The following is a 13,264-nucleotide window of genomic DNA, read 5'->3' as shown; positions in this document are numbered from 1 at the left end:
ACGTGGAATTAAAGTTTGCTTTTGATGTAAAAGAAAATACTTGACTTCTGACTGAGGCAAGCATTATGAATAAGATACAATACGTTTATTAGCATGACAAAAAGTGAATTACTAATAATGATCAACCAAAGAAAATAAATATTTATCTTGTCTCATGGAGAAACACTGATTGCCTTGTCGTTACCACTTATGTATCCTTAAAGTTCTGGATATTTGGTCTGTAATTCACCAGACCTAACTCTACTGGATTATGGCCCTTGCCTTTGAGTAAATGATCTTTGCTTTGTATCATTGCATGTGATTACAGAGCCCCGGGACTGCCTCTTCCCTAAGTTCCACCACGGCAGCTTTGCTCACGTGAACAAGGTCTTCTGCAGGTGCCACCTTGCACATGGGCAAAATCAACAGCTGCCCATACATGTGCATTCTCTGTGGTGGCCCCCGCTTTTTGGAATAGTCGACTCTACCTGAAAGGGTTAAGAAAGCTCCCACTTTCCTGGCTTTCTGCAAGCTATGCAAAACTGAATTATTCAAGGTGGGCTTCTTGAATAATATCTTGAATAAGATAGGAGGGCTATACTGTAGAAGGATAAGAGGAAACACAGACTAGTGTAGGTGTAAGTATGATAGACCATAGACGCTACTACTATAGCTCTAAGTATGATCCCACTGGGTAGTTCCTGTGTTGTTGTTTAATATGTCAGTCTTAGAATTGCTTGCACTCTGTTTCAGTATTTCTTCAACTCTATTGGATTTCTGCTATTTTTAAATCTTTGCACGTTTGCATGTATCTATTACATGTTTATTAAAATGTCTCTGAAATTGACTGTACTAACTCACATTGTGTAACCTACCTTGAGTCTTGGTGAGAAAGGCAGACTGTAAATAAAGTAAATAAATAAATAAAATAAGTTTTCCTTACTATCTCTAAGCAGTCTGAGGGGCAATATTTATTTACTTACTTAGTTTATTTATAGCCTGTTTTTCTCACTGAGACACAAGGCGGGGATTACAAAATATAAAAAACAATGTAATTAGCATAAAACATCCAAGGAACAATGCAATAGGATTAGGATTACAGAATAAGAAGACAATGCAAACAACAAACTAGGATGTTGTAAACAATGCAGAAAATAGATTGCAGTTAGAAGATAATGCAGTAAAAACAAGGAGATGCAATAAATATTGCAGTAGACTACAGTCCTATTTCCTTATAAACACGACCTCCACTATCATTCTAATCAATTTATGAAACTATCCTCCTGAGCATTTCTGTTTCGCATGTTCTGTGAAATAACAGAAGTATGTGCAAGCCTTTCTGACTTCAGGCAGACTTTTCTGCAAGCTGGGAGCCACAATGGAGAATGCATATGAACAGGCGGTTGCTGATCTTACCCCTTTGCAGGGTGGCACTTCAGAGGTCTTCAGTTAGATGAGTGGCACTGTCATGGTGAAGCACAGCAGGAGAGGTGGTCCTCCAGGTGTGTATCCAAGGCCATTAATCAGTATCTTGAACTGTATTATCCATAAGCAATTATTTAAACCAATCCAAAACACATCCTTTGATCCCTAATTTTACTTCCAAAGACCTCAACAAGATGGCATGGTCCACACTATCAAAGGCTGCTGATAAATCCAGTAAGAATAACAAAGAAGCATGGCCCTCCCCTCAAATGGAGATAATCTGCTATAGCCACCAGTACCATCTTCTTCCCATAACCTGGGCTGAAACCAGACTGAAAAGGATGAGTCATCCTGGACAACCTGGTGTTGTTCGGCCACCACTCTATCATCTTGCCCAGAAATAAAAAGTTAGACACTGGGTGTTAATTGCCCACATCATTCATTCTTCTCTAGGGATTTTTTTAAAGTAGTACAAAATGACCACCTGTTTTATTGACTAAAGAGTAGTGTGTTGAGTCAGTGGTTGTTATATGATGGATATCAAGGATCCATTCATGTGATCCTTACATGATTTCAGCAACCAGGATAGATAATGATCCAGAGTAGAAGTTGTGGCCTTCACAGATCACAAGGTCCTGTCAACATTCATTGCGGTAACCTGATTGAAATGATCCATAAACAGTCCAGATAGTATACAGGGGTCTGCAAATTTCTAGTATTTCAGCTATATTACAACCAGCATTCAAATTGGAACATGTTTGGGAGATTATTTCAGCAAAAAAAACTTTGCAAAACTGTCACAACTAATCATCTGTACCTGATAATTTTAAAACTCAGACTTTTGAATCAGTAAATGCCAAAACAACTGAGCTGCACGTAGAGTAGCTGATGCAATAGAAAAAGAGAAATGGGATTTCTTTAGTACTACTGCCTCATAGGGCTTCCAATGAACTCTGTAGCACACTCTTGTCAGATTCAGTTCATGTCTTCTGTAAATGCCATTCTAGACATCTGGACCTCTTGAAATGAGCCAGCTCTATAGTAAACCAAGGAGCTAGATTCAATCTTCATTGTGTGAGAAGTCAACAGGGGGGCAACCATGTCAATAGTTTACAGGAGCTTCTCATTCCAGAGCTGTCATTTGAGGGTATTCCAGAAATCAATCAGACCCCTAATTCACCATGGGTGGACCGTTTTGACTGGCCACCCACCTCAGCAGAGTGTCAGTACCACATTCACCTGTGCCATGAGGAGACATCCATCAGACGATGGTACAGGCTGAACCTCCAGCCTCCAATCCAAACCTTCTACCAAAAACTTAGTTTGAAACGTTGTTTTTTTGTTATACATAGAGCCTGTCACAACCTGAGAAAGACTTGTAGTGGACAAAGAGGCTACAAAATCCTGAGTTGGCCCAGACAAGGTATTGTCAGCATGAATGTTGAATTCAATGAGAACAATCAATTTAGGTGTCTCCAGCACTGAGCCTAACAGTGCAGTCCTAAGCAGAGTTACTCCAGTTTAAGCCTATTGACTTGAATGTGTTTAGAGAGGAGTAACTCGGTTTAGGATTGTACTGTAAGACTACCTCTGCCATGCCAAATAGGTAGCCAACAGGGAACTAGGTAGTGGGTAAATAATTAGCATGCCCAGTCTGCATAAGCAAAGTTACATCATGCTCCTAAGTAGTATAAATGGGAAGATTTTGTTTAACTGCGAATAACCTTTTTAAAATTGCTATAGCAACCAGATAGTGTGCATTCTTGGATAGGAAATGTGCAAATTACAAAAATAGGGAACTTGATTTAAAGCAATGGTGCAAACTGAATGTTTTCTTGGTGGTTTCAACTGCTGATTTAAATCACCTTGATTAAAAATCAGTTCACCTATTTGGCTAGCTGCATCTTCTAAAACTTCTTGTATGCATCCTTTACACCATTTGATACTTTCCTGTTCTCTAAGTTTATCTAGAACAGACTTGGGTGGACTAAGAGAGAAGTTGCCCTTTCAAATCAGTTTGGATGGTATTCACATCTTCATTCTGAGCTCTTGGAGGCAATCACACAGAGGTTTATATGGCTTTACAATCCAAAAGCGGGAGCCATGTGTGCCTGTACAGATGGTGATCTTGTATGTATAAAACCAGCTCAGAGACAGGATAAAAGAACTTAACAAGACAAAAAGAGCTTAACCTGTGCAACTTTGACACGCATTTAAACTGGGTCCTTGGGTGCCTCAAGTGCAATGTTAGAATGCCAGAGGTCCATAACCTGGGTGTTGGACTTGTGCTGCTGTTGCACAGGTAGCCGTTTTGCGTGCTTAGCAGTCCAGTTTTTAAAAGATGCTGGGTGTGGGCAAAGTCACATGGCTTGGTGAACTCTTTTACCCTGCCAGTGTTACATTCAGCTGTAGCAGACAAGCCTCCCCGAATACAGAACTAAACAGCTAAAGTGGAACCCCACAATTCAGGAAAAGAAAATTATTATACACAATAGTATAAAACAAATAACTTCTATTGAAATAAAATGAACAAGTGCTCAATAAATACGCTGTAACAATAACAATAAATATCTTGTATAGACTATATACAATATTCAAATCCCAATTCAAAAATGTTTCCTATACATTTATTCAAATATGGGCAAAGGCAATCAAATTCATATAGATAAGTCCCAACTACACCTTCTGATGTGTCTTTCTTTTTCTTCTAGTTGTGTGGATCCAGGGTGTTCCTGAGAAGGTATGTATAGCTTTCACAGGTAAGTAAAAGGTCAAAAACTACTGTCTTGAGTATCAGATTCTCCAATGCGAAACTTTTTTCTTCTTATAGGCGGATCCGGAAAGGACAGGAGCTGGTCCTGTTTAGAACCCGACAAGGTGACCGGTTACAATACACTTGTTTCATATGGAACCATTTCATCAGGGGTTCTGTCACCATTTCCACCAATGGTGGCTGGGTTTTATATGGTGGCTAATTGTAATTATTTTATGTTTTATATAATTATTTTTATTTCTGTGTTATGATTTCATTAAGTTTTATTTCGTAAGCTGCTTCAACCAGCCATGGAAGCTTGCTGGGTGACCTTGGGCCACAAAAACACTCTCAGCCCAGCCTTCCTCACAGGGTTGTTGAGAGGATAAAAACGAGGAGAGGAGAATGATAGGCCCCCAATGGGAAGAAAGGAGAGGTATAAAAGAAAGAAAGAAATGAAAGTAAAGCATGTAAAAAGTTTGGAGAGAGGGGCTGGGGAAAAACTGTAGTTGTCTGGTGCTTCTGCAGTCCTGCCTGTCAGAACTCACCATACTGACTTTGACAGACGACCAGTCTGGCTCTGTATAAGGCAGTTTCATGTTTCTCCGCTCCATCTGGGCAGTGCAAGAGTCTCCCCCGGATGATCTGCAAATTTCCAAATGCAAACAAGGACCATCTCTAATATGTAGCCAGGGAAATGTTTTTTAAAATTAAGCTGCTGCACTTATCAGGGCTCATTAGCAGGAAGCTACCCAGTTCAACAAAAGATAGCCATCACATTTCACTGATGTATCCTTTTGGTTACACTCCGGTTGTGTGAGTGTTCTGCTCATGCTTGCAGCTATCAGTGCTATGGTGCCCTCTGCCTGCTACAACAGGCAATACACTTCTCCCATGCAAAGCAATAGCTGTGTTCAGTGGTTGATTTAAGCTGAGTTGCACATCTTTTAAAAAGAAGGGATTTTTAATGAAAACCCTGACAGTCACGTAATTATATAGCTAGGCTAACACCTCCATGTACACAAGGCAGTAGCATCCATAATAATATCACAAACCGAAACCTCACAAATGAGACAAAGAGCAAAGGCAATTTTCTCCTAAAGCAGTTCTGCATTGCAATCAAATATGCATAATGACACTGTCAACACACCAAATGCAACGGTATGAGCTTATTCAGCTGTGTGTACTTTCCATCAGTACAAGAGAGTTGTGTGCGTAGAGCTATTGAAACCCAATTTAAAAGCATGGGGATCATTAGAAAGCTCTTCCTGGGAACCATCTGGGAAAGCGCTCATCGCCACAAAATATACATATTCTTGCAAATGAGTGTTTTGTGCACAATGAAAATGTAATGCAGCAACAAGGGCCCACAGTATGTGGGACCTTACAAGGCCTTAAATGCCGCAAAAGGTGTTTGGCAGAAAAAAAAGTTGAGATGGTTGACCTCCGATTTCAAGCCTGCAAGGACCACTGGGGAATTACTAAGACTAAACAGTGTTTCCTAGTTTGAAAGAGAGAGACTCCGTTGTCTTCGAGGTGGCTTCCATACGGGGATAGGATTTTGTGGTTTCTCTGTTGCTGGAGCAGGTGCAGATAAAGCACAGCAACAACAGGGCTTCCACATGGCAGATATCCTTGACGTTTCCCAGCCCTGATACCCCAGAAATAGCCACTCCTCTTTCCTTTGGCCACCAAGATTTTTGCAATCTTTAAAAATTAGTACTAGGATATCATTATATCAATATCGTTGTAACAATAGGGATAGCATTTCTCAACTTTCAATTCCCAACTTTCATTTTTTAAAAAAAAGTCTTTAGCCCCCTCCTATGCAAAGATATGTTCCCCTCTTATATCTTTTGCAGGGGGAGGGGCTAGAAATGTACATTTTTAAGACATGGAAGTTGGGACCTTGCTAGACCTATTGTTACAATGGTATATCCATTTAACACTATTCTGCTGACTTTTTAAAAAAGCACCCAGTGGCACAGGGGAGGAAATGGGTATCATGGGGAAGGATTAGGGCAAATGGCTGCCATATGGGACAGAAAATCCAAATTTTCCTACCCACATAGCAACTATCCAGGCTAGACTGCAATATTTCCTAAAACTTTGGAGCAAAGCAGGCATGAGAAATATCGGAGGAAAGATGGCGAAAACCCCAGAGGTACACGAATGCACTACAATGCTTTGGGAAAGAAGGGGGGAACCCTCCCCAAAAGCATTGAATTCTGGGCAGATAAGCTGTGTGGAAATAGCCAGAGTTTCATTTTTGTGCTCTATGAGAGCGCAGAATGTGGCGGCAGGTGGAGAAATTCACCTTCCTCAGTGTCTCAGCTTGCTTTATAACAGTTTCCAGTCCTTATGGTTATGAACATATTCGTGAAAGCATTTGGGCAACACTGGCTAACGTCTCAGAAGTCAGTGGTTAAAGTGGAGCTTCATATGGTATGAGAAAAAGGCAGTTTAGTGTAGTGATTAGAGTGTAGGACTACAACTTGAGAGGGACCGTCTCTGCCATGAAGCTCAGTGGGTGCCTTTGGGCCAGTCAGTGGGTTGAATCTAGCAGTCTACTCATGCATAGGGTTGTCAACGGCCTCCCTTTAATACAGGCTTAATAGGATATTATTTACCAGGTTATGTTTTTATTTGTATGCCATGAAACCTTCAGCTGCCCATTTCCACATATTAAGCCTCTGTTGATAGGACATATTCTCCAATCCTGCTGACAACCTTACTCGTGCAAGGATTGTGGATCTTGCTCTCCGTGTTCCATCGCAGCCATTTCCGACCCCAAGGAAGTGGATTCCCAGGGTTGCAGGACCCATATAGAATGCACAGAGGCTGAGGACCTCCTCTGATGCTGCCCCCCGCATCCTATTCAGAGGTTTGTTTCCTCTGTATGCAGAGACTGTCTTCAGTCACTCTTTCTTAAGACATGTGGATTGGTGAGCTGCACTGAGGAAACCTGATGTAAAGGTCAGGAAGGGCTATATGCAGGCATGTCCTTCAATGCAAGCCTGGGAATTTGGGAAGGACTAAGGTGAGCCACTGAATTGGCTCCCTGAGTTTGAATAATTCTCTCTCCCACTCAGACACAGATTCTCTCAAGCTTTCACACACACTGCCTGACTGAACTAGACTTTCCATCTATTGTCACTGAGGCTGTGTTAATATTTAACACAGTAAACCACAGTAAACATGTATTCAAAACCCACTTTAATTCACAGAAATAAACTTAATTTACATGGCAAAACTTTACACTGATCATCACTACCTCTACTAGCAGTGAATTCCACCATTTAATTACTTGTTGAGTAAAGAAGTATTTCCTTTCCTAAACCTATTTCCCATCAATTTCATTGAGTACCCCCAAATTTTAGTATTATGGAACAGGGAGGAAAAAGATCTTTGTCCACTTTCTCACAACATACAAAAATCTATAAACTTCTATTATGTCTCCCCTTAGCTTAGGCATGCCTACAAGAATGCAGCCATTTTGACTGAAAGCAACATCCCCACTCCAGCGGTGCCTCACATGGTGGGGGGGGCGGGGGGGATGCAGCAGCAAAGCAAGCTATCACTCATTTGCTTGTGCTAACTCAATAATAAGCAGATTGCAAAATATCCTTTACTTAAATATGAGGTTGAACGTAATAAAGGTGCCGGTAGGTGGGTGGGAGAGAAACTTCAGTCATTGGTTGCTCCCTTTTAATTATTTATGTTTCTACTGTGCTGTTCATGTAAGATTTCTTAAATGATAGATTTTACTGCTTTTAAGGCCTGTAATCCATTTTAAAAAGCCATTCACAATAGGTACTTAATGCCCTCTTACATTTTAACCAAGAATTGCCTGAGATAGAGAATTCTGGCAAAAGCTCATTTCATAAATAATCAGCTTGATTTTAAACCTTTCAGACAGCCTGACCCATGTGTTTCTGGAGAAGCTGAGGGCTGGTCTACGCTTCTGAATACATGGAATTGCATTACATTACATCAGAACACTGGTCTATCTGCTGTACCAGTCCAATGTCTACTTAACTCTCTTAAGGTCTCAGGACAAGGTCTTTCTAATGCTACTTGAATTCCTTTAACAGGAGACACTGGGGTTGAATCATGATCCTTTTACATTTATTTTTAAGACCATTTGTAAGCCACCTTCTCTCTCCAGATATATGAGGTGAAAAAAATTCCAGAAAACTTTCTAGTGCTTAATTTTTCCTGTGGATAATCTTCCATTTCTAAAGATTCATTGTTTCATATAACTAACAATAATAATATTCGATTTGTATACTGCCCTTCAGGACAACTTAATGCCCACTCAGAGCAGTTTACAAAGTATGTTATTATTATCCCCACAACAAAACACCCTGTGAGGTGGGTGGGGCTGAGAGAGCTCTGACTAGCCCAAGGTCACCCAGCTGGCTTCAAGTGGAGGAGTGGGGAATCAAACCCAGCTCTCCAGATTAGAGTCCCGTGCTCTTAACCACTACACCAAACTGGCACCAAACAAGCTTAGCAGTTTCAAAGTTGTAATTGTTTTTTTCAAGAGGGTTATCCCTAGAAATTGTGTAACAGAATACATGTATATTTTATTAATCAGTAAACCAGGGATGGGGGAATAAAGGCACAAATGCATTTGTAGTGCAATCCTGAGGGGCCGAAAGCGCTTAAGGAGCCAACTAAGAGTTACCCGCATCTACATCTCGCTCCTGAAAAGGCAGCATGAGGAATGGATCTCATGGCTCCAACTACTGAGAAAACAGGCTTAGCAACCTTTCCGGGCAAGAGAAATTGGCAACACGCATCCAGATATCCTCTTTACTTTTGGCAGTTCAATAATGTCTGGGTCGGACAACTACTCCTTCTCTGTCTGTTTCCTTGCCTGAGATGACAGTAGTTCCCGCCGCCCCCCCCACTTCCCCCTAGTGCTGCTCTTTTACACGTGCTGGAGGGTGGCCTCTGGATCTGGACTGATATGGATGGGGTGGCCCCAAAGAGGTTCCAGGTGCCTCCAGGTCTTTGTGTCGCTCCTGCTGCCAACAAGAGGGGAAGGTAGTTGTGAACTTTTTTTTTTTTTTGAGAAAATTTTTATTGGGTTAGAATCAAATATTTAAACATTACAATCAATTTTCCCATTTCCCAATTTCTAACCCCCTCCCTTTCCCCCCCTTTTTTGTTGACTTCCAACAGTTTTCCAACCCTTTGTCCCTTTTCCCTTACTCTTTATATATACCTCTATCTTACAAATGTATATTCTCCCTTTATTCTAAGCAATACTTCTTTAACTATTTTTAATACTCTGTACCCTTAACTATGAGTCCCTTTTTCCATAATGGATAAACAATTTATCCCATAATTCCATTTTCAAATATTTCTGTATAACGTAAACTATATAAGCCATACATTCATTTAAATCAACCAGCTTAACTTATACTCTGTATATTATTCATTCTATCTTCTTCTTTCTGTTTTAGTTATATTTGTTTACATTAATATTTCTATTCCCTTCAATCATACATCTATATATAATATCAATCAATTTGACTCATATATACCTTCAGATAAACATATTCAGTTTGGTACATTGTACAAAATCAGAAAGAAAATATTATTGGTTAGTCAATCCTTATAATTAACCCTTATGATTAATTATTTTCTATCAATATTCTATTTATTATTCTATATATATCAATCTAATAACATAGCTGCTTAGAGATTCACTTTTACCTCCTCTCCCCCCCGGTAAAGTCACCCCCCCTCTGCAATGTATTATACTTCAATAGTTCTCAAACTGCCACAGTTCTCCTCCCACCTCCCATTTCTTCTCCAAATATTGTTTCAGCTTCTCCCAGTCTGTGTTAAACTGTCCTGGGTCCAGATTTCTCAGTTTTCTTGTCATTTTGTCCATTTCTGCCATATACAGCAATTTGTAAATCCAATCTTCAATAGTTGGCACTTCTTGTACTTTCCATTTTTGCGCATACAAAAGTCTAGCTGCTGCCGTCATGTAAAATATCAACGTCCTATGATGGGCTGGAATTCCCTCCATTCCCAAGTTTAGTAGCAGGAGTTCTGGGTTCTTATTTACTTGAAATTGTAAAATCTCACTCATTTCTCTTATTATTTCCCCCCAGTACTGCCTAGCTACCTCACACGTCCACCACATATGGTAGAGGGAGCCCTCGTGCTTCCTGCATTTCCAGCATTTATTAGAGGTGTTCAAATTCCCTAGCGCCATCTTCTTTGGTGTCATGTACCAACGATAAATCATTTTGTAAATGTTCTCTTTAATGCTGGTGCATATCGTTGTCTTCATTGTAGTCTTCCACAAGTATTCCCATGCCTCCATTGTTATTTCTTTGTTGAAGTTTATGGCCCATTTCACCATTTGTACTTTAACTATTTCATCCTCAGTATACCATTTCAACAGTACTTGGTATACCTTGGATATTCTTTTCTTGTCCTCTTTAAGAAGGGTCTGCTCTAGTTCCGAATTCTCTGATCGTATACCTCCCTTTACAGAGTCCGAATTATATAAATCTCTTATCTGTCTATACTGGAACCAATCGTAATAAGGTAATAGTTCCTCCTGAGTCTTTATTCTGAGATTAGATGCTTCAGTTCTAGTTATTTCTTTGTAAGTTAAGCATTGTTGCTCATTATCAACAGCTCTCGGATCTATCACCTCATATGGAACTACCCACAAAGGGGTTCCTTCTTGTAAATAGATTCTATACTTCTTCCAGATTATATATAAACTTCTCCGTATATAGTGATGCAGGAACATCGAGTTCGCCTTTACTTTATCGTGCCATAGGTATGCGTGCCATCCAAATATTTTTTTATATCCCTCTAGGGCTAGTAGTTTCTTGTTCTTTAACGTCATCCACTCTTTCAACCACACCAAGCAAATTGCGTCATGGTAAAGTCTTAGATTGGGCAGTTGCATTCCGCCTCTTTCTTTTGCATCTTGTAAAACTTTCATTTTCACTCGAGGCTTCTTGCCTGCCCATACAAAGTCTGATATTTTCCTCTGCCATTTTTCAAATTGCTTAGAGTCACTGATGATTGGTATTGTCTGTAGCAAAAACATTACTCTTGGTAACACATTCATCTTAACTGCTGCAATCCTTCCCAACCATGACAAATTTAGTCTGTTCCATTTAATCAAATCTCTCTCTATCTGAGTCCATAATTTTTCATAGTTGTTTTTAAATAAGTCTATATTCTTAGCAGTCAGTTCGATTCCCAAATATTTCACCTTACTTGTTACTTCACAATCCGTTATTTCCGTTAACAATTGTTGTTTCTGCTTAGTCATGTTTTTACATAATATCTTTGACTTCTTTTTATTAATATAAAAACCTGCCAAGTCTCCAAACTCCTTAATCTTATCTATCACTTTTGGCATGTTCTCCAATGGGTCCTCTACAATTAACATTATGTCATCCGCAAATGCTCTGACCTTGTATGAATAGTCCTTTATTTTAATTCCTCGAATTTCTTCATCTTGTCGTATTTGTATCATCAGGATCTCCAATACCAAAATGAACAGCAGTGGAGACAACGGGCAACCTTGTCTTGTTCCTTTACTTATAATCAATTTCTTAGTCGCTTCATCATTCACCACAATTGCTGCAGTCTGGTCTCTGTAAATTTTCTTAATTGCTCTAATGAATCTTTCTCCCAATTGTAGCTTTTCCATAGTGGCAAACATAAAGTCCCAGTTTAAATTGTCAAACGCCTTTTCAGCATCAACAAAGAAGAAACCAACCTCTTTATCACAACGCTTATCATAATATTCAATAGCATTAATCACTGTCCTTAAATTGTCTCTGATTTGTCTGTCTGGCAAAAAGCCTGCTTGTTCCTCCTCAATAACTTCCGAAAGCCACCCCTTCAGTCTCTCTGCCAGTATCTTCGCAAAGATTTTATAATCGTTGTTAAGTAACGATATGGGTCTATAATTTTTCACATTAGTCAAGTCTTGGCCCTCTTTGGGGATCAATGATATATTCGCTTCACTCCAGGTATCCGGAATCCTTTGATCCCTTAAAACTCCATTGATCACCTCTTTTAGGAATGGTGTCAGTTCATTGGCCATTGTCTTATAAAATTTAGCCGTAAGTCCATCTGGCCCTGGCGCCTTTCCTAGATTTGCAGATTGTATTGCCTTGCTTAGTTCCTCATCCGTTACTTCACTGTTCAGTTTATTTCTCCAAGCTTCCGAAATTACTGGAAGTTTCATTTTCTCCAAATATAACGCTATTGACTCTTTATTTACCTCTTTCTTATTGTACAACTTAGCGTAGAATTTGTAAAAGGCTCTACTAATGGTAGTCTGTTCCAAATACGTTTTATTGTCTTCGCAAATTTTATTTATTATTTTCTTTTCCCTTCTCTTCTTCAGTTGCCATGCCAAATACTTCCCAGGTTTATTTGCACCTTCAAACGCTTTCTGATTCAATCTTTTAAGGTTCCACTCCAATTCTTTATTATTCATTGCTGTTAACTGTTCTTGAAGTATTTTAATTTCCTGATATAATTTCTTTTTCCCTGGTCTCTTTTTTAACTGTATTTCTTTGGCTTTTATTTTCTCCTCGATCTCTTGTCTTTTCTCCTCTTTCTTTTTTCTTGCTCTACCATTTAAGTCCATTAGTATGCCCCTTATAACCGCCTTATAAGCATCCCAAACTTTGTCAGTTGGTACTTCTTTATTTACGTTGTATTGTATGAAGAACTTTGTCTCTCTTCTCAACATCTCCATATTCTCTCCTTCCTGTAGCAAGTCCTCATTTATTCTCCATGCTTTCCTTTTTCTCCTTTTCCCTAATTTCCACATAATTGGATTGTGATCTGAGCCTACCATTGGCATTATTTCTACCTCCTTAGTCCATAACGCTAAGTCTTTTGAGGCCCAGATCATATCAATTCTTGATAGTGTACAGTGCCTTGCAGAGTAAAAAGTAAATTGTCTACTTTTAGGATGTTCTCTTCTCCATACATCTTCTAGAGTCTCCTGTTGTATCAACTCAAAAAAGAGCTTTGGTAATAGTCCTCTTTTCTTTTGTGCCGTTGTTGTCTTTTTATCTAATTCCAAATTTGTCA

The sequence above is a fragment of the Eublepharis macularius genome, chromosome 1 (genome assembly GCF_028583425.1).
Source record: "Eublepharis macularius isolate TG4126 chromosome 1, MPM_Emac_v1.0, whole genome shotgun sequence".
NCBI lineage: Eukaryota > Metazoa > Chordata > Lepidosauria > Squamata > Eublepharidae > Eublepharis > Eublepharis macularius.
This window is presented reverse-complemented; position numbering follows the sequence as displayed.